Raw genomic sequence first — 22,024 nt, forward strand, 5'->3', positions numbered from 1 at the left:
GAGAGCATATTTTATTGTGTGGGGACACTGTGGTGCATTATATAAGGGGTCCTTCTAGGGAGTATATTATACTGTAGGAAGCATACTATACAGCATAGGGTCACTACAGAGCATATTTTACATCGTGAGGCCACTGTGGGAAGCATATATTGTGTGGGGCTACTGTGGAGCATTATACTAGGCAGCCCTCTGGGGAGTATATAATACTGTGTGGGGCCACTGTGGAGCATACTATAATGTGTGGGGCACTGTATATTATACTGGGGAGCCTCTCAGGAGCATATTATATTGTATGGGGCCACTGTGGAGCATTATGCTGGAGGGTACTGTGAAACATTTTACTTGGGGGGCCCTTTTGGGAATGTATTAAATTCTGTGGGACCACTGTGGTAAGTATATGGTAAGGAGAAAGGAGGAACACAACAAAAACCATAAAGTTGGGGAGGAAATTTCTCACCAAGAAAGAGTGGGAAAGTTTGATAATATGCCAAAATACGCACTACACAATAGAACGTAGACCCTGGTCGGAGACAAACTTTCCAATGATGGAGTGGCTCTCCCCTGGAGCCCCTAGACATCAGGGACTATAATAAAAGCAACTGCATCAAAATGGAGTAAAAGAACTAATCAGTCAAAGAACAAGGAAATACACACAGGCATTACTGATATAAGCAAGCAGGAGGAAATAAAATGACAGTATGTGAAATGTGTAAGGACCGGAGTCAGGGTCAGGCAGTGCAAAGTGACACAGCTGGGAAAGCAACACTGTGCATCTAATGACAAAAGGGGTCGTAGGCCCTGCGGCTATAACTATGCTGTAGATCTGAGATGAGGCAGACCAATGCACTTCCTAATTGAAGTGCGCCTGCCACGACTCCTACGCTACTGTCCAGGCAGCTAAGGTCAGGGAAGAGCAGGCCCTGAAAGTGCTAGGGACTGGAGTCACGAGGGTGACACCTAAGCAGAAAGCACAGTGTAACATGCAATGCAAAACAAAAGACAAAACAGCATGGAACAAGGGAGGACCACAAGTCCCAGCAAAAACATAGTAGAGAAAGCGAGGTCAGACGAGCCAGAGGTCAAGCCAGGAGATAAGAGTAAAGTACCGAATAAGAAGACAAGGAATAGTCAAAATACAAGCCAAGTATACAATAACCAAAACACAGACTGAAAGACTCTCAGACAGGAAAACTGACAGAGCAGGAGACCAGGAAAACACAAAGTGAATGGCTGGCAAGGATCCATGCCTGGGTGGGGTTTAAATAGCAGCAGAGAAAACCACCCACAACACCTGTGATGACTAATGGCATGGAGAACTGAGAGCAAGGAAAAGATTAACCCTTAATCACCTAATCACAACCAATAGAACTCTTAATACGTCTCCCGGGGAGGCGCCACGCAGCAAGGAGACCACGGCGACTCCGTATCCTGACAAAATGCAGAGTAAATTAAGTAAACATGAAGTAGATCCATCAGTCACGTGTCCACCTCTACTGCTGATTCTTCAACCATCTGGATTTATAAGCTAAAAATGTTGGGTTTCTTGTGCACTTCTGGAGGCAACTGGTAACCCAAGTGGATGCAGGATCAGCATTAAAGGAAGACATGAGATTAATTCTATCAGTGACAACTGAGCTTGATATACTTCTAATAGTATAACATGCTTATAGTCTATGGTCTACAGACACAGAAAACACAATGTTACTCTATGTTGGTAGCTCATACCTATCCTTTGGGTTTTAAATAGCACTCTGAATGATCAAGAGTGTACATTTTCTAGCTATGGACATACACAATATACTGTAATAGGCTGTTGAAGGATTGACAGTGATGGATGAGAGGAATGAGTAGGTAACAGAAGCCAGGAGAACATATATACATGGTAATACAGGTTGATAAGATCTGTTTGTGACCAGCAGGCAAGGTAGATTTAAAATATGGCTGACTTTGGTAGTTTTAAAATACCTGCTTTATGTGCTAGACACTGAAGACAGAGGAATTTGTAGTATAGGAATACCAGAAAACTGAAATCATATGGAGAAAGTATGGTGGGGTAGGGGATTATCCCTTACCATTATTAAAAATTCTTATGTATAAAGAGTACCTGCACATAACACAATTTTAGAAACTGGAACCTAAATTTTCTCTCATATTGTTTGTTTTAAACAAGTTATCAGATATACGACATCTTTACTATTCTTCCATGTTGTCTTTGACAGTAAAGTGGTTTCTGTACATCATAAAACTCGTAATTATATCCTTTTGAAATTCCAGTAGTTGAAGAACTCAGTTGTAGATCACAAATAATTCATGTTGCTACAGCAAGTGAAATGAACAAAAAAGTGATTGATATCTATTCACAGGATAAAGGAGAAAGACGTGGAAGTGACTTAAAGGGCTAAACTATCAACACAAGAAAACAGAAATGATTAACAGATGGATAGCATTTGCTGGAGTCAGGAACAGTATTTTCAATATCTATCTACCTTTATATCTACAGATGTAGCAGCCATAAAATGAACATTTCGTGCTCTTACAAATTGCATAGTGTGGGGCTGCCATTCTCTTAGAATGGGAAGTAGCCATATTATGCAAAGTGCATAACATGGACATGGTTAAAGTAACAAATAGTTGTTTGCCTGCTGATACATCTGTATCTACCAGAGCACAGAGAGGGCATAACGCTTAAAGAAGTGCAGCATTTGCACTATTGGGTCCATATTCTGACATATAATAGTAGCCAAAGCTACATAAATTTATGCCAAAAGATGCTTGGCAGTAAGTAACTTGAGTTATAGATTGATCTAGAATATATTAGTCTTTAAAGGGAGTTTGTCAGCAGTAAATTGGCTATAAACTTAATCCCAGTACCTTATATCGATGGTTCTACAGTTTCCAGATATGTCTCTGTCATTCAGCTTTGTAGCTCCATTTTAATGCAAATTACTGTTTTACTCATATACTTCTCAACATTGAAATTGCAACACCAAGATGCAAAAATCTTGGAATTTTGGATATCACAATTTCAACAGACATGTTAATGATATGGAAATGATAAAAAAATGGAAACAAAATATTAAAAACAATTTGATTTATTTATTATTGATTAGAAAAGCCAGATTTTGAAATACAAGCACTTCCACACCATGCCATCAATGAAGTTATTAATGGCTGGACACGCATATCATCAAGGTTGGCTGCCAGCAGCTTCCCATGAAATTACTGACCACCTATCCTTCTCCTTTGTTTGGATGCCGAAAAGGCTTTTAATCGCCTTAACTGATCGTTTATGATGGTCACAATGGAGGCCTTCGGGTTCTCAGGAACCTGACTCATAGCAGGTTGGTCCATCTACTCACTACCCACGGTGGTAATGAAACTCCCCCATTCATTTCCCACGGCATTACAGTACCGTACTAGCGGCCAATTAATAGTATAGTGCAGAATGGGAAGGGGTTAAACTGGATATGTCCTCCCTAATGATATGGGGGTCAACTGCGGCAGGGTAGATCTTGTGGATATGTTGCCACAAATGAGAAGCTATCAAGATCATGTGATGAAACAATAACACAATGGTTGAGGCATCACTAATCGGAGACAGGCAGAGACTCTTTTTTCAGAATTACAATTTAGAATGAATATTTATTAATATTTATTTATTTATTGACATACAGTCCATTAAATTACCCACCAACATTTTGGAAAACCCCTTGCATTAACAACTTTAATAGGTTCATTGAAGTTGGAAACTGTGATTGCTAATTTTTCTAAACTTTGTTGTCACTAAGTAAATCTGTACATTAAACATTCTTGATAAAGGTTCTTTCCAAACTTTTGTCAATAAATCTATAATTCAGCAAAAAAACATATATTGTAAATGCAAATATAATAAAACTATAATTCCTTATTCTAGTATTGTCAAAGCTCAGCAATGTAATTTGCATTCATAAATCAAACATTTCACAATTGGCTGTCATATTACTTGTTCTGATTCTAATTTAGAAACATGACAAAGCATGACCAGATTGACTAACTAATTAATCAATACCAAATAATGTATTCATTTGTCAAATCATTGAGACATAGAAAACCATGTGCAATGTGTTGATTAGGAATTGTCTCTGAATGTAACCTGATTGTTATTCTGCAGAATAGCTTACAAAAGGAAAGGTTGATTTAGATGGATTACAATGATTTAGGCAACTGAGCATAAATTTGTTGCGCAGAATATAGAAGAATATCCGCTCACTTAGATGGGTAAAAATGATATTCAGATGTCATAGAGTCAAAGTAATATGGCTATACTTACAGGAGTTGATATGCAAATGTATTGGAATCATAGTAAATGTCAAAAAATATACTAAATAGCATTGTTATTCAGTTCTGATGATCTGATTACTTATAATTTCTATAACATTACAATTTTTTTTTTGAAAATACATGTAGTAAAAAAAAAATACTTTCAATGCTTTTAACCCCTTCCTGACATCCGACATACTATCACGGCGGATGCTGGGTGTTTAACTGTTTACGGGAGCCGGCCGCCACCATAGCTGCTGGGTGTCTACTGTTTTATACAGTAGACACCCAGTGCTAATGCCCCCAGTGGGTGCACGCACCAATTGCGGGCATTAACCCCTCTGGCGCCTCGGTCAAAGATCGAGGCACCATTTTCCCAGTGGCGCATGGGCACAGCCATTTTCCTTGTGATCGCTGGCACCCAGAGCAAACCTTGTGAAGGCTCCTTGGCCTGTCATTCTATTTCTTCTATTGCAGGCTACTCTATTCAGCATGCAATAAAAGCCCAGGTATTTTGGCATTAGTGATCAGAGCCCCTGGGGTTCAAGTCCCCAAGGGGGTCTAACAAATACAAAAAAAGTATTAAAAAATATTTTAAAAAATTAACAATTATTGGAAGTTCAGATCACCCCTTTTCCCTAAAACACATATAAAAGTACTTAACCCCTCCTGACATCCGCCGTAATAGTACGGCGCTGTCAGGAAGGACTTCCTGCAAACCGCTGTAGTACTATTGCAGCTGCATGGTGCGCACACAGAATCTGACACACTCAGATTTTGCATGTGTGTGAAACAATTACCATAAATTTAGGGAATCATTTGTCCTAGGACCCCTCCATCTACACCCTTGGCCTGGGCCAACTCATAGAATCTCATGGTTTTCAATACCATTGCTATGCCGATGACGCCCAAATATACATCTCTGGACCAGATATTACCTCCCTGCTGACCAGAGTTCCAGACTGTATAGCAGTTGTAGCCTCCGTCCTATCCTCCCGCTTTCTCAAACTCAACATGGAGAAAACAGAGTTCATCATCTTCACCCCACCCTGTATGGCCCCTCCACCTGACAAATCTATCAAAGTTAACGGAACCACAATTACCCCTGTCCCACAGGCCCGATGCCTTGGGGTAACCCTGGACTCCGACCTATCCTTCAAGTCACACATTCAAACCCTCAATACCTCCTGCCGCCTCCAAATCAAAAACATCCACCGAATCCACTCCTTCCTCACCCCTGAAACTACTAAGATGCTCATCCAGGCCCTCATAATCTCCCGCTTAGACTATTGCAACACCCTTCTCCATGGACTCCCAGAAAACACCCTCGCCCTCCTCCAGTCCACCTTAAACTGTGCTGCTCGTTTAATTCACCTCTCCCCCTGATCGGCTGCTCCCCTCTGCCAGTCCCTCCACTGGCTACCCATAGCCCAGCGAATTGAATTTAAGCTACTAACGCTAACATACAAAGCCATCCACAACCTGTCCCCTCCATATATCTCTGAACTAATCTCCCGCTACCTGCCCACACGTAACCTCAGATCCTCCAATGATCTCCTACTCCGCTCTCATCTGCTCTTCACACAACTGTCTCCAAGATTTCTCCCGTGTATCCCCCATACTCTGGAACTCCCTACCAAAACACATAAGACTGACCCCCACAATCACAGGCTTCAAGAAGGTCCTGAAGACTCACCTATTCAGAAAGGCCTACAATCTCCAATAAAACTATCACCGCACTGCCATCTGTACAGTCTCCCCCTCTCCTTCTGTCTCTACCCCCCTTCCCTCATAGATTGTAAGCCCTCGCGGGCAGGGCCCTCTACCCCACTGTGCCAGTCGGTCACTGTTAGTATTATATCTACCTGTATAATTTGTGTATTGTATGTAACCCCAAAATGTAAAGCACCATGGAATTAATGGTGCTATATAAATAAACAACAACATTAATAATAATAATAATAATAATAATAATAATAATAATATTAATAAGGAACGACGGAAATGTTCCAGAAAGGGTCAATAAAAAGCATGACTTCAGCAGGGCGACTAGAGATTATTCTTTGTGAAACTATTGTTGATCCATTTGAGTTGACTACCAGTTGGCTATTTGTGATGTTTGTTTGCATGCCTGTGATGTCCAGGTTGTGGTATTTTTGCATTTGGATAGCAATGACTTCACAATTCTGGGTTTGTTTCCAGCTCATTTGAAGCATGAATGGATTGAATAGGCAAACTACCTAACCAAGAAATTTCTAATATATTAAACATTTTAGGATTATCTGACATTATAATATTGAGCTCCTCTACTCAGGTAGTGGCGTTAAGTCCATTGGTCACAGTCCCATTCAAATTAAGGTGGCTGAGCTACAATATCAAGCACAGCCACTATACAATATACATCAATGTGTTTGATTAGTAGTGAAGAAGTCACAGCAATCAATATAATTTAGAAGGGCATCATAGTTATTCCTATATAGATTCTGAAAGAACTTTGTTACATTCTTTCCCGTGTATTTTATTTTTTTCTACTGAACTTGTCAAGTTGAGTTTGAGTTGTTGGAATTCAAGAGTGTTCTGGGATAAGTTTATTGGTAAGGCCTGGAACTGCTGAGTGTTTGATTTGTAAGGTAAGTAAGCCTCAAACTAGGTTATCATTTCTATAACATACTCTAGCACGGTCTCTGAGTCAGCTAATGTCCAAATAAAGTCTGCAGAAACTGAAAAGTGGGCAACCTACCTCCTTTCTTACTACCCTTAACATAGATGAGGAAGGATTTAGCTGAGAGAACCCCATTTGTAAACAGTCTGGCCAAGGGTGCTGAATACAGAGCACTCCACGCTTAGTGCCTGCTAACTCCAACTTTGCCATTACTGAGAAGGTGCAGACCAGTTAAAGGGAATCTTTCACCAAGGTAAAGCATATGACGCCTTTGTCCCCATGAAAATTCATGCTACTGTTTCCGAGATATTAATTTTTTTCACAATATGCAAATTGAAGAGTCTGGAGCACCGAGGGCTGTGAAGAAGCTACGCCTAATATTGTTATGATATGCCCTTTTTCCGTCCTCTCTTTTGAATAACAGGGCCATAAAGCTATCCTGGAAGCTCACCTGGCCCTGTCACTAAGTCCAGGTACAAGAAAGAGAGCTGCCCTTGGTGCTCCAGATTGCTCATGTGCATATCATGAAATATATTAATAGCAAGGCACAAATTTTCATGGGTTGAGCATGATCTATATAACTGTGTTGCTGGTTAGGTATAAAGTCTAGGGACAGTGGCAATGAGGGTATTCTGTTGGACTTTAACCTATGTATGATATTTAATAGCTTTATTAAATATCATCTTGATCTTCTGCAATTAAAGATGACAATAATGGAGTCAACTGGAAAGCCAATAGTGTTGCATATATTTTTAATTTTGCACTTAATCATATCTGTTAAAAATTTTGAGTGGTGTCTGGGGGGGCTTCCCAGGCTTACTGAGTTTTGTTATAAAAGCTACCTGGTTTTCCTTAAGGAAGAAGCCTGGTTCCATTGCTTTTTGGAAAATCTGAAATAAGGACACTAAGAATCTGTTGGACTTCTGTTAGTGCGAAGGAAATGTATAAGGGTGTCAATAAATTTAGGTAGAGTGCATTTTTTTTCAAAAAGGCTTGAATGTCCGTAGGGGACGGTTGTAGGGAGAAAGGGTTGGAGCCTAAACTTTGTAAATTAGAATAGTAAACATTACATCTTGATTTCTTGTGGGCTATACAGTATCCCATTGTGGTGGGGATGTAGAAGGGATTCTGGGCATGTAATAATTAAATTTAAGTCAATTGATGAACAGTTCACTGGTGTTACATTTACATTGGCCTTTTTAGCCCATACCTGCTAGTGCATGTTTTTTACAGGATTTATTCCATGAGTTTATCCTCGACCCTCACAGATGGATTAGCTAGGAAGTGTAATCAATACTGGTGTCTGGATATTTTGTTCCTTGTTCCTGGTCTGTAGATAGCCATGTTCCATCAGCTACACTTTGATAACTTCCTGGCGCCCTTAGTGGCTGCTTCGATACAGGGCTCCAAGCTGGGAGCAACCTTTATCTTTCCTTTCTTTTCCTTTCTTACTCTTTTTCTCTGTATCTTCAAAAATCCTGTAACCAAGAAACTAGCACTATGAATTAGCAACTATAAATCGGATGGAAGACCCTGTGGAGTTTTTTGTTCCTTTTGTTTCTATTGTAAAGCATGGACTCAAGACCTGGTTCAGCTGGTTTCCTGTGTCTACACATGTGCCTATTACCATCCCCCCAGAGCTAGGACAGCATGGACTCCATGCGGCATGGAAGAGAAACCTACATGGAAATGCGGACTTCTTCGTTCAAGGAGATGATTTTTGGCATCTATTGCTGATGTGTGAAGATGCTACAGCTGACTGGTATTTCTCCCTATTACTGTGGACACGTGGGACTCTGTTACAGCCTGGGAACCATCACCCACCTACCCCAGGAGTTATGGAAGCTTGGCAAGAGAACAGCACCATGTATACCTGGATGGCTTCAGACTTCTTTGGGGAAGTAGAACACAGTGGTAAGGAGGAGGAGGACTTGTGATGAAGGACATTTGGGGCATTTTTTTGTGGTTAATGGACAATAGTGCTGATGCAAGATACCGAACTATCAGCTGTGAGCAGGAGATCTCACTACCTACCAAAGGAACTGCCACATGTTATCATGATAGCTGCATATGTCCCCCACCTCTGCAAAAATGTTTTTCTGCTTGTTATATCTACATGCTGTGACCCCCCTCCTCGTGTCCCCCAACCACATTCGGCTGTATTATTAACATCACTCCGCACAGAGAACTAAATGATCCTGCAGTGTGTCTGTGTTTCTTTCATTTTAGTTGCTATGATTCCTAGGATTTCTCTATCTGCCATGAGCTTGCATGTGTTTCTCTCTTGTTATATACTACTGTACCATCTATGAAACTGTATCACTGAAATTTCCCCATTGTGGGACTATTAAAGGAATATCTTATCTTAATCTTAATCTTAAATGGCCAATGCTCCAGAACTCTATTTGGTTCATTGGAGATAAATCTGCTGATACAGGAGTGAGGATATTTTAGAATAATCTGTTCCACCTTACTCATTCTGGTGGAGGTGTGGTGTATATTTTCTTTAGTGACCAGGAAGCACTTGTATAAGTTTTTGTCATCTTGGAGTGCGCTAAAATTGGAGCTAATTGTTATTGAAGCTGAAGTGTAGCTGCAGAAAGATCTGTATGCATAGATACCTATTGGAATCATGCTGAAAGTTGCATTTCATCACCAGCTTGGAGTTTGCATGTTTATCATAGAGCTTGTATGTTCTCCCAGATTGTGCATGGCTTTCCTCCAGGTACTTTAGTTTCCTCCCATGCAGGTAAATTGGCTTCCAATAAATTAATTGACCTTTGTGGGTGTTAGACCCTGTATGGCAGCTACAAACACCCCTACTCCTACGCTTTTTGAAAACTGCATTACAAAATTTTTATCATTGTTATTGTTTGTCATATATACATATTACCGGCAATGTATGAAAAGCCGACATTCTATAGTTTCTACGTAATGTGTGAAAAATGAGAATTACATGCTTTCCCTAGGCATTGCATATAATACCTAGGCATTCTTTAGAATGACATATGCTATTTAGGCAAAGTATGAAAAGGAAATAATGAGAGTAGTTTTGGTTAAGAAATACTGTTTTTTGCAGCATTAACTCAAATTTTGGACAATTCATCGATGAATTGTTGTTTCATGTCTTTCTCCAACACTACAGCTTGCTCCTCCATTTTCATGGACACTCCAGAACAAACCACAAAGTGCAACTGACAAATTCTAGGCCTGTGGATTAAAAGTCAAGTACCTTGCCATGTGATATTCAAAACGAATCGGAGATGTATTTCATACTTTGCCACTTTTTCATTTGGCATTGTATAGAATACCTAGGAAATGTGTGAAATATGAAACGTCTCATGCATTGAAGTTTTACGCCATTATATAAAGTGCTTAGGTATTCTATAGATTTCAAACCCTGCCAGTAACATATATATATATATATATATATATATATATATATATATATATATATCTTACAAACTGAATTATTTATGACATATGATTATCCTTTTTACATTCATGTATTATTTTTTATTCTATTATATAAAAAAGCTTAACACCGAGATTTTATAATATCTTTCTTTAACTCTGACTTTGCTTTGTGCTATCCAATTTATATGGTTATTGTACAGTAATAGATAGAAAAGGTCACCTCTTGAATGTTAGATTTGCAAACCATAGTAATTAAGTTTTATGATACTGAAAAAGTAGTTGAAATTGATTGTTAGGAAAGGAAATGGGAGCAACACAAAGAGAGAAACTGAAGTTTTCATTCCAACCAGAACTGAATACATGTAGAATTTATATATAAAAAAATAGAACAATAATATCTATGTTAGCTTAAGTTTCTGATAAGGTTAATACTAGGCAGGATATTACGTGCTGATTTGAACCCTATGAATCCCATAAATTATACTATTGAAATGGTACAAAAGATTCATTATAATCTTTTGCTTAAAGGTTATGCTTTTGGAAACCTAAGAAGCATTTAGTAAAAAAGCACCTTTGGAAAGTGAACATTTATTAGGCCAAAAAGGTGCACCTTCGTTCTTAGTAACAATAAGGAAAGACAAAACTCCAGCTGTCTGTGATAATTGGAATGTCAAGAGAAAGTATAAGATTAAAAAAAAATAAAGGAAAAGCTGACAGGCCAAACAAAGTCTTGGCATATCTTAGAAATTACTGCGTATTCTTAATCAGAGAGCTTATACAATAGCTATTTAAAGATCCATTTTATTGCAAGAGTCTTCATATTGTCACACAAAGTAATGCAGGTTGAATATCAATAGTCAATGTAACAAGTCAATCATGAATAAATTGCATCAATGTTGTTATATACTTTTATGTTTCGTTTGATATGAAATATAATAAAGAAATAAAAATTAAAGTTATCATTTTCCTCATTTAACCACAGTAAATTACAGTGTTTGCTTTATTAAATGTATCCATGTATACAGTACTATACTCCTATACTGTTATAGCATTTCTTGCCACCTGTATGTGTATACAGTATGTGGGAGATTATATTATATGCAAATATGTTCAAACATAAGCATATGTTTTAAGCTGTATGATTACTTCTCGGGGGAATATCTACATAAGACAGCATCTGTTGAAGTAAGTCATTTTTGTCTTTTTTTGTGACTCAAAAGACATTAAATATTGGAGGTTTACATAAGAACAGTGCAGCTCCTATATTTTAATGGCTCCTACCTTTTCAGACAACTTAGTGTCATTAAACAGACTATGTGGCGATAATGCCGTGGTTTGATCATGGCGGAAACACTGCAGCAAAAACCACAGTATTCTACAGTCTCTGCAATGTGGAAGGGATTCTAGCGAATCCATAGAAAAGCGGGGGGAAAATCAAGACATAGTCAGCACTGGTGAGGAGTATCGAGATCACAGAAGCCACAAAACAGATCACAATAAGGGACATAATTGGTGCAGTAAATAATACCAGTATCCAATAAAATACGGTATCCTTCCAGTTGGATAATAAAGTACCGTATTTTTCGGACTATAAGACACACTTTTTTCCCAAAAAATTTTGGGGGAAAAGAAGGGTGCGTCTTATAGTCTGAATGTGCCTGGCCTGGCACCCGCCGTAATAGAGAGGCGGATGCCGGGGAGGGATAGACGCCGGGGCCTGAGACATCGCTACGATCCTCTGCCCTGCCTGAAGCCAGCAGTGGGAGGAGTGATGCTATTCCGCTCCTCCGTGCCCCCGCTGCTGGCTTCAGGCAGGGCAGAGGATCGTAGCGATGTCTCAGGCCCCGGCGTCTATCCCTCCCCGGCATCCGCCTCTCTAGTACAGCGGATGCCGGGTCTGCAGTCTGTCAGCGGCCTCTTCTCCCCCGGGGCCGGTCCCCACCGGCCCCATACCTGTAAAGTTGCAGGCCGGCTCCTGCGCGGCGATATCGCAGGAGCCGACCTGTCCGGGTGACAGCCGGGAGCCTAATGAGGCTCCCAGGCCTGTCACTGCTATATTAGTATTGCGGCTGGTCTCTATGACCAGCCGTAATACTAATAGACAGAATGTCCCATAGACGGCAATACACTTGTATTGCCGTCTATGGGACTTTCAATCAAGTGACCGCAGGTTCAAGCCCCCGGGGGGGGAATAAAATAGTAAAAAAAAAAAAAAAAAACTTTAAAAATATGAAAAATAAAAGTTCTAAATCACCTCCTGTCCCTAGAATATATATATAAAAGTAGAAAATCATATGTCATAAACCACCGGGTTTTTTTTTCAATACAAGGTGATCTAAGCAATAGATATTCCCCAAAATGGTATAACTAAAAAGTACTTCTGGACCCGCAAAAAAACCCACTCTATGCATCCCCGTACAGCTGCAGGGTCACCTGTCAATGTGGCCTTGCAGCTGTTGCAAAACTACAACTCCCATTATATTAAATATTTTACCATTTTTTGCTTCAAATTTTTTTTTCCCTATTTTCCTCCTCTAAAACCTAGGTGCGTCTTATAGTCCAGTGCGTCTTATAGTCCGAAAAATACGGTATATATAAAACATAACTTTTAATAATTTAATTAAAATCCTACAAATTGGAAGTGATATTGTAGAGTGTCCAACTATCAACTAAAAACAGGTAAAGTGCCATCACTAAGGTATGTATTTCCCAGAGAGAGTAAAAGGATGACGGCCTCTCCTCCAGGTAAGTCCTCAATTATAGGGTATCCGACCACCCAACCCCCAATACTATTGACTATACATCAGGAATGATTTGAGGTTGATCCATATATCCCAATATCAAACTATCAAGTATGTGTATAATTGGGATACTGTCATATGTTAAATAAATCTCACTAGTATATGTAAGACGTCTTACATTGACGGATACCGGCAGCTCACCATCAGAGCTATGCCGCCAACTGCAGTTATCACTGCATTTATTATTTTGTCTCTCTGAGATTTTTGGCACAAAGATACTATCTAATATAAGAGATAGTCAGTGCTTAACTCCTGATGAACCTGTCAATTCAGGGGAAACGCGTTGAGATATCAAAGAGAGTAAGTAGTCAGCTAGTTTATGGCTGTAACAGTTCAGCAACTTGTCATGGTAGACAGGAGAGAAGCCGGGGTTAACGTACTGGCCCATGGGCTCCACTAAGGATTCAATGACAGGTTGAACATACTATTGTTGCACTATCCTGCTACACGATTTTGCTACATTATCTAGCACTGAAAGTTCACAGAGTTTTCCTCCGCAGACTTTCTGTTACAATTATATCTAAGGGGAAGCCGCCAGCAATTCCGTAGATATAATTGACATCCTGCTATTTTCAAAACTGCAATCGTTTTGGAAATCGCAGCGTGTCCGCGTTGCAATTTTTTCCGCAAAGTGGGGATGGGATTCACATGAATCCCATCCACTTTGCAAGTACTGTAAAATGCCACGATTTTTCCGCCACGGTCCGTGGGGCCCTGACCAAAGGGTAAGTTCACACTGTTTTTTTTGGTCAGGATTTTGAAGCCGTATCTGAAATCAATGGGAGCCAAGAAGCGAGATGTTCATTCTTCAGGCCGCTTCGCATCCGCCTGAAAACACTCCCTCCCAAATAGGCTTATTCACACCAACTATTCACGGGCACATGTGGCCCAATCAGAGGACCAGTCGCAGCTACCCGTATTTTGGACCACTCAGGTTCCGGTCCAAAAAACCCTGTGTGAACTTATCCTAAACAAAGCACAAGGTCAATCACTTAAAGTAGCCGGCGTTAATTTAGAGTGCCCCTGTTATTCACATGGACAGTTGTACGTTGCTTGCTCTTGAGTGGGTAACCCCAAAAATCTTTTCATATACAGCACATATATGCACCTGAAGCTAAAACCGGAAATACATGCATGCACACACACACGTGCACATACACATACACATACACATACACATACACACACACACACACACACACACACATATATACGGACCACACACATGCATGCACACACACATACATATACATGGATCACACGCGCACACACACACACGCATACATTTACATGGACCATACACATGCACATGCACACACATACATACACATGGATCACACACATGTACACGCATGCATGCACTGACAAAACATGTCTGGTATCCTTAGTGGCTTCTTGCACACTGCAGTATTTTTCACAGGCCTCTGGGCCATGGATTTGGCGGTTCCAGAGACTTCTTTGTGCACATAGCTGTGAATTTGGCAGGCTCCATAGAAGTCTATAGAGATGTAGAACCCACGGCCCCGAGACTGTAGTGTTACTGTAGTGTGCAAGCAGCCTTACTGAGCAGCAATATTGGTCAGGCGAAAACTGCCCCATAGTAAGATTGTCATTATTACTTACTATACAGGGAGCTTTTATCACTGAAGCACGACAATAGATAGTTGTTAAACTGTAAACCAATTTTACTCTTTTGTCCATGAACTACTTATAAATTACACTAGAGGGTGGGGGGAAGGATTGCACTATGTTATTAATTGGGTGCAAATCAGTGGCATAACTAGGAATGTTGGGGCCCCGTGGCGAGCTTTTTTAAAAAAAAAATTTTTTAATGTAGATTGTGAGCCCCATATGAGGATCACAATGTACATTTTTTTTTTCCCTATCAGTATGTCTTTTGTTGAATGGGAGGAAATCCACGCAAACACAGGGAGAACATACAAACTCCTTGCAGATGTTGTTCCTGGCGAGATTCGAACCCAGGACTTCAGTGCTACAAGGCTGCAGCGCTAACCACTGGGCCACCATGTTGCTCCCCGTGGCGAGCTTTTGACATGCCCCCCCCGATGCTGAAGATCCCAACTGACCCACCCCGCGCATTCCTGCGTGCACTATTATACCCCATAGTGGCCCCTCCACACAGTATTATACCCCATAGTGGCCCTGCATAAGTATTATATCGCATAGTGGCCCTGCACATAGTATTAATCCCATAGTTGCCCCTGAACACAGCATTATACCCCATAGTGGCCCCTGCACACAGTATTATACCCCATAATGGCCCCTGCACACACTATTATACTCCATAGTGGCCCTGCACACAGTATTATACCCCATAGTGGCCCTGCACACAGTTTTATATCCCATAGTCGCCCCTGAACACAGCATTATACCCCATAGTGGCCCCTGCACACAGTATTATACCCCATAGTGGCCCCTGCACACACTATTATACTCCATAGTGGCCCTGCACACAGTATTATCCCCCATAGTGACCCCTGCACACAGTATTATACCCCATAGTGGCCCTGCACACAGTATTATGCCCCATAGTGACCCCTGCACACAGTATTATACCCCATAGTGGCCCTGCACACAGTATTATGCCCCATTGCGGCACCTTCACCCAGCATTATGTCCCATTGTGGACACCCATGAACAATTATACATAATCTGAGACTCAGGAGGGATACAAACATAAAAAAACACTGTTACTTACTAGAGATGAGCGAACACTAAAATGTTCGAGGTTCGAAATTCGATTCGAACAGCCGCTCAATGTTCGTGTGTTCGAACGGGTTTCGAACCCCATTATAGTCTATGGGGAACAGATACTCGTTAAGGGGGAAACCCAAATCCGTGTCTGGAGGGTCACCAAGTCCACTATGACACCCCAGGAAATGATGCCAACACCTCTGGAATGACACTGGGACAGCAGGGGAAGCATGTCTGGGGGCATCTAACACACCAAAGACCCTCTATTACCCCAACATCACAGCCTAACAACTACACACTTTACACACTCAATACCACCTCTCTGACAGTAGGAAAACACCTTGAAACATGTGTATTTGGCACTTGCAGTGAGGAGAGCTTGTCACCAGCAGTGAATTTGGCCCTTGTAGTAAGTTGAGGTTGGCACCAACATTTGTTTTGAAAATCAGGGTGGATTGAGCCTCTAACCAGCAGAGTTTGGGCAAATTCATGGTGGAGGGAGCCTCTAAACACCCCAGTTTGGGCAAATTCATGGTGGAGGGAGCCTCTAAAAACCCCAGTTTGGACCAATTCATGCTGGAGGGAGCCTCTAACCAGCCCAGTGTGGGCAAATTCATGGTGGAGGGAGCCTCTAAAAAACCCAGTTTGGACCAATTCATGGTGGAGGGAGCCTCTAACCAGCCCAGTTTGGGCAAATTCATGGTGGAGGGAGCCTCTAAAAAACCCAGTTTGGACCAATTCATGGTGGAGGGAGCCTCTAGCCAGCCCAGTTTGGGCAAATTCATGGTGGAGGGAGCCTCTAAACAGCCCAGTTTGGGCAAATTCATGGTGGAGGGAGCCTCTAAACAGCCCAGTTTGGGCAAATTCATGGTGGAGGGAGCCTCTAACCAGCCCAGTTTGGACCAATTAATGGTGGAGGGAGCCTCTAACCAGCCCAGTTTGGGCAAATTCATGGTGGAGGGAGCCTCTAAAAAACCCAGTTTGGACCAATTCATGGTGGAGGGAGCCTCTAAACAGCCCAGTTTGGGCAAATTCATGGTGGAGGCAGCCTCTAACCAGCCCAGTTTGGACCAATTCATGGTGGAGGGAGCCTCTAACCAGCCCAGTTTGGGCAAATTCATGGTGGAGGGAGCCTCTAAACAGCCCAGTTTGGACCAATTCATGGTGGAGGGAGCCTCTAAAAAACCCAGTTTGGACCAATTCATGGTGGAGGGAGCCTCTAAACAGCCCAGTTTGGGCAAATTCATGGTGGAGGGAGCCTCTAACCAGCCCAGTTTGGACCAATTCATGGTGGAGGGAGCCTCTAAACAGCCAAGTTTTGGGAAATTCATGGTGGAGGGAGCCTCTAACCAGCCCAGTTTGGACCAATTCATGGTGGAGGGAGCCTCTAAACAGCCCAGTTTGGGCAAATTCATGGTGGAGGGAGCCTCTAAAAAACCCAGTTTGGACCAATTCATGGTGGAGGGAGCCTCTAACCAGCCCAGTTTGGACCAATTAATGGTGGAGGGAGCCTCTAAACAGCCAAGTTTGGACCAATTCATGGTGGAGGGAGCCTCTAAAAACCCCAGTTTGGACCAATTCATGGTGGAGGGAGCCTCTAACCAGCCCAGTTTGGGCAAATTCATGGTGGAGGGAGCCTCTAACCAGCCCAGTTTGGACCAATTAATGGTGGAGGGAGCCTCTAAACAGCCAAGTTTGGACCAATTCATGGTGGAGGGAGCCTCTAAAAACCCCAGTTTGGACCAATTCATGGTGGAGGGAGCCTCTAACCAGCCCAGTTTGGGCAAATTCATGGTGGAGGGAGCCTCTAAACAGCCCAGTTTGGGCACATTCATGGTGGAGGGAGCCTCTAACCAGCCCAGTTTGGACCAATTAATGGTGGAGGGAGCCGCTAAACAGCCCAGTTTGGACCAATTCATGGTGGAGGGAGCCTCTAAAAACCCCAGTTTGGACCAATTCATGGTGGAGGGAGCCTCTAAAAAACCCAGTTTGGACCAATTCATGGTGGAGGGAGCCTCTAACCAGCCCAGTTTGGACCAATTAATGGTGGAGGGAGCCTCTAAACAGCCAAGTTTGGACCAATTCATGGTGGAGGGAGCCGCTAAACAGCCCAGTTTGGACCAATTCATGGTGGAGGGAGCCTCTAACCAGCCCAGTTTGGACCAATTAATGGTGGAGGGAGCCTCTAAACAGCCAAGTTTGGACCAATTAATGGTGGAGGGAGCCGCTAAACAGCCCAGTTTGGACCAATTCATGGTGGAGGGAGCCTCTAAAAACCCCAGTTTGGACCAATTCATGGTGGAGGGAGCCTCTAAACAGCCCAGTTTGGGCAAATTCATGGTGGAGGGAGCCTCTAACCAGCAGAGTTGGTGGAAATCAGGGTGGAGGGAGCCTCTAACCAGCAGAGTTGGGGGAAATCAGGGTGGAGGGAGCCTAGTATTAGCAGAATTGTGCAACGCTTATGGTGGATGAGTATGAGGATGCGGAGGAATTGGAGAGGTTGAGTACAGACATGGAGTTTCATGTTGGGGTGCTTTACACAGGTGGGCACAAAAATGACGGCTCTACCCAGTGGTGGTTCATTTTTATCAAAGTGAGCCGGTCGGCACTCTCAGCTGACAGACGGGTGCGCTTGTCAGTGATGATGCCACCGGCTGCACTGAACACCCTCTCAGATAGGACGCTGGCGGCAGGACAGGACAGCACCTCCAAGGCATATAGGGCAAGTTCAAGCCACAGGTCCAACTTCGACACCCAATACATGTAGGGCGCAGAGGGGTCGGAGAGGACAGGGCTGTGGTCGGAAAGGTATTCCCGCAACATGCGCCTATACTTCTCACGCCTGGTGACACTAGGACCCTCCGTGGCGGCACTTTGGCGAGGGGGTGCCATCAAGGTGTCCCAGACCTTAGACAGTGTGCCCCTCGTTTGTGTGGACCGGTGAGAACTTGGTTGCCTACTGGAGGAACTGCCCTCCCTGCCGCCAACGTCACATGCTGGAAACATCTCCATCATATTCTGCACCAATTGCCTGTGGCAAGCATTGATGCGATTGGCCCTCCCCTCTACCGGAATAAAAGACGAGATGTTGTTTTTATACCGGGGGTCAAGGATAGCAAAGATCCAGTACTGGTGGTCCTCCATGATTTTGACAATACGCTTGTCGGTTGTAAAGCACCCCAACATGAACTCAGCCATGTCTGCCACAGTGTTAGTTGGCATGACTCCTCTGGCCCCACCGGAAAGTTCAATCTCCATTTCCTCCTCATCCTCCATGTCTACCCATCCGCGCTGCAACAATGGGACGATTCGAAGTTGCCCGGAAGCCTCCTGTATCACCATCACATCATCGGACAACTCTTCTTCCTCCTCCTCCTCCTCCTCCTCCTCCTCCTCCTCCTCCATTAAACGCAGTGAAGCGGACAGATGTGTGGACCTACTCTCCAGCTGTGACGGATCGGATGCTATCCCTAACTCCTCTGTGTGATCTGAGTTATCCCTGATGTCAATCAGGGATTCTCTCAGAACACACAAGAGCGGGATTGTAAGGCTCACCATCGCATCCTCAGAGCTCACCCTCCTTGTGGACTCCTCAAAGACCCGTAGGATGTCACAAAGGTCTCTCATCCATGGCCACTCATGGATGTGAAACTGAGGCAGCTGACTTTGTGGCACCCTAGGGTTTTGTAGCTGGTATTCCATCAAAGGTCTCTGCTGCTCAACCACTCTATTCAACATCTGAAACGTTGAGTTCCAGCGTGTGGGGACGTCGCACAAAAGCCGGTGTTGTGGCACATGCAGGCGTTGCTGGAGAGATTTTAAGCTAGCAGCGGCTACTGTCGACTTGCGAAAGTGGGCGCACATGCGCCGCACTTTCACCAGTAGCTCTGGAACATTGGGGTAGCTCTTTAGGAAACGTTGCACCACTAGGTTGAAGACGTGGGCCAGGCATGGAACATGTTGGAGTCCGGCAAGCTCCAGAGCTGCTACCAGGTTCCGGCCGTTATCACAAACGACCATGCCTGGGCCCAGGTGCAGCGGCTCAAACCATATTGCCGTCTCATCGAGGAGGGCATCCCTCACCTCGGAGGCAGTGTGCTGTCTGTCCCCCAAGCTGATCAGCTTCAGCACAGCCTGCTGACGTCTACCAACGCCAGTGCTGCAACGTTTCCAACTCGTAGCTGGGGTCAATCTAACAGCGGAGGAGGAGGCGGTGGCGGAGGAGGAGGCGGTGGCGGAGGAGGAGGCGGTAGAGGAGGAGGAGGAGGGGGGTGTTCTTCTCGTGTCCCTGCCAGGAATGTTAGGCGGGGAGACGAGGTACACCGGGCCAGTTTGGGAAGCAGTCCCAGCCTCAACTACATTCACCCAGTGTGCCGTCAGTGAAATGTAGCGTCCCTGTCCGCATGCACTTGTCCACGCGTCGGTGGTCAAGTGGACCTTTGTGCAAAGCGCGGAACTAAGGGCCCGCCTGATGTTGAGTGACACGTGCTGGTGCAAGGCGGGGACGGCACACCGGGAGAAGTAGTGACGGCTAGGGACGGCATAGCGAGGTGCCGCAGTTGCCATCAGGTCCAGGAAGGCGGGAGTTTCAACAAGCCGGAACGCCAACATCTCCTGGGCCAGCAGTTTAGCGATGTTGGCGTTCAAGGCTTGCGCGTGTGGGTGGTTAGCAGTGTATTTCTGCCGCCGCTCCAATGTCTGAGAGATGGTGGGTTGTTGTAAAGAAACGCCTGATGGTGCCTTTGATGGTGCAGGAGAAGGAGATAAGACAGGACCAGGGGAGGATGAGGTAGAAGTCAACAAAGTGGCGGAGGCAGATGAAGTGGTGTCCTGGCTCGTCCTCTGGAGTGCATCGCCAGCACAGTCAGCAGTGGCAGTGGCAGAGGCAGAGGCAGTGGCAGTGGCGTGAACGGCAGGCGGCCTTTGTCCTGCCGTTGCTGCCTGCCACTGATTCCAGTGCTTGGATTCCAAATGACGGCGCATTGAAGTGGTGGACAGGTTGCTCTTCTCAGAGCCCCTAATCAATTTCGAGAGGCAAATTGTGCAGACAACACTATATCTGTCCTCGGCGCATTCCTTGAAAAAACTCCACACCTTCGAGAAACGTGCCCTCGAGGTGGGAGTTTTTCGGGGCTGGGTACGAACTGGAACATCTTGGGAGATTCCGGGTGTGGCCTGGCTTCGCCTAAGCTGCTGACCTCTGCCTCTGCCTCTAGCTACCCTTTTTGGTGCTGCACCTGCCTCAACATCCACACTACTTTCCCCGCTTGACATCCCCCCTGTCCAGGTCGGGTCAGTGTCCTCATCATCCACCACTTCCTCTTCCAACTCCTGTCTCATCTCCTCCTCCCGCACAATGCGCCGGTCAACTGGATGCCCTGACGGCAACTGCGTCACATCATCGTCGATGAGGGTGGGTTGCTGGTCATCCACCACCAAATCGAACGGAGATGGAGGAGACTCTAGTGTTTGAGCATCTGGACACAGATGCTCCTCTGTTAGGTTCGTGGAATCGTGACGTGGAGAGGCAGGTTGAGGGACAATGAAAGGAGCGGAGAACAGCTCTGGGGAGCAGGGACAGTTTGGGTTATTGTTCTGTAAAGCTTCGGAATTTTGGGAGGAAGGAAGACAAGACTGTTGGGTAATAGGAGGAGAGGAGGCAGAGTCTGACTGGCTGCTGGACAATGTGCTGTAAGCGTTCTCTGACAGCCATTGCAAGACCTGTTCCTGGTTCTCGGGCCTACTAAGGTTTGTACCCTGCAGTTTAGTTAATGTGGCAAGCAACCCTGGCACTGTGGAGTGGCGCAATGCTTGCTGCCCCACAGGAGTAGGCACGGGACGCCCTGTGGCTTCACTGCTACCTTGCTCCCCAGAACCATTCCCCCGACCTCGCCCACGGCCTCGTCCACGTCCCTTTCCGGGAGCCTTGCGCATTTTGAATTCCTAGTTAGAAATTGGCACTGTATACCAGTAGTAAAAATTGTGGGTGCACGTAACCACAATATATTCTTTGAATTACCAGTCAGAAACTGGCACTATATGGCAGTAGCAAGAAATGAGGGTATTTGTATTCCCAATATATTCTTTGAATTCCCAGTCAGACAATGGCACTGTATACCAGTAGTAAAAA

The sequence above is a fragment of the Leptodactylus fuscus genome, chromosome 5, assembly GCF_031893055.1.
Source record: "Leptodactylus fuscus isolate aLepFus1 chromosome 5, aLepFus1.hap2, whole genome shotgun sequence".
NCBI classification, from domain to species: domain Eukaryota; kingdom Metazoa; phylum Chordata; class Amphibia; order Anura; family Leptodactylidae; genus Leptodactylus; species Leptodactylus fuscus.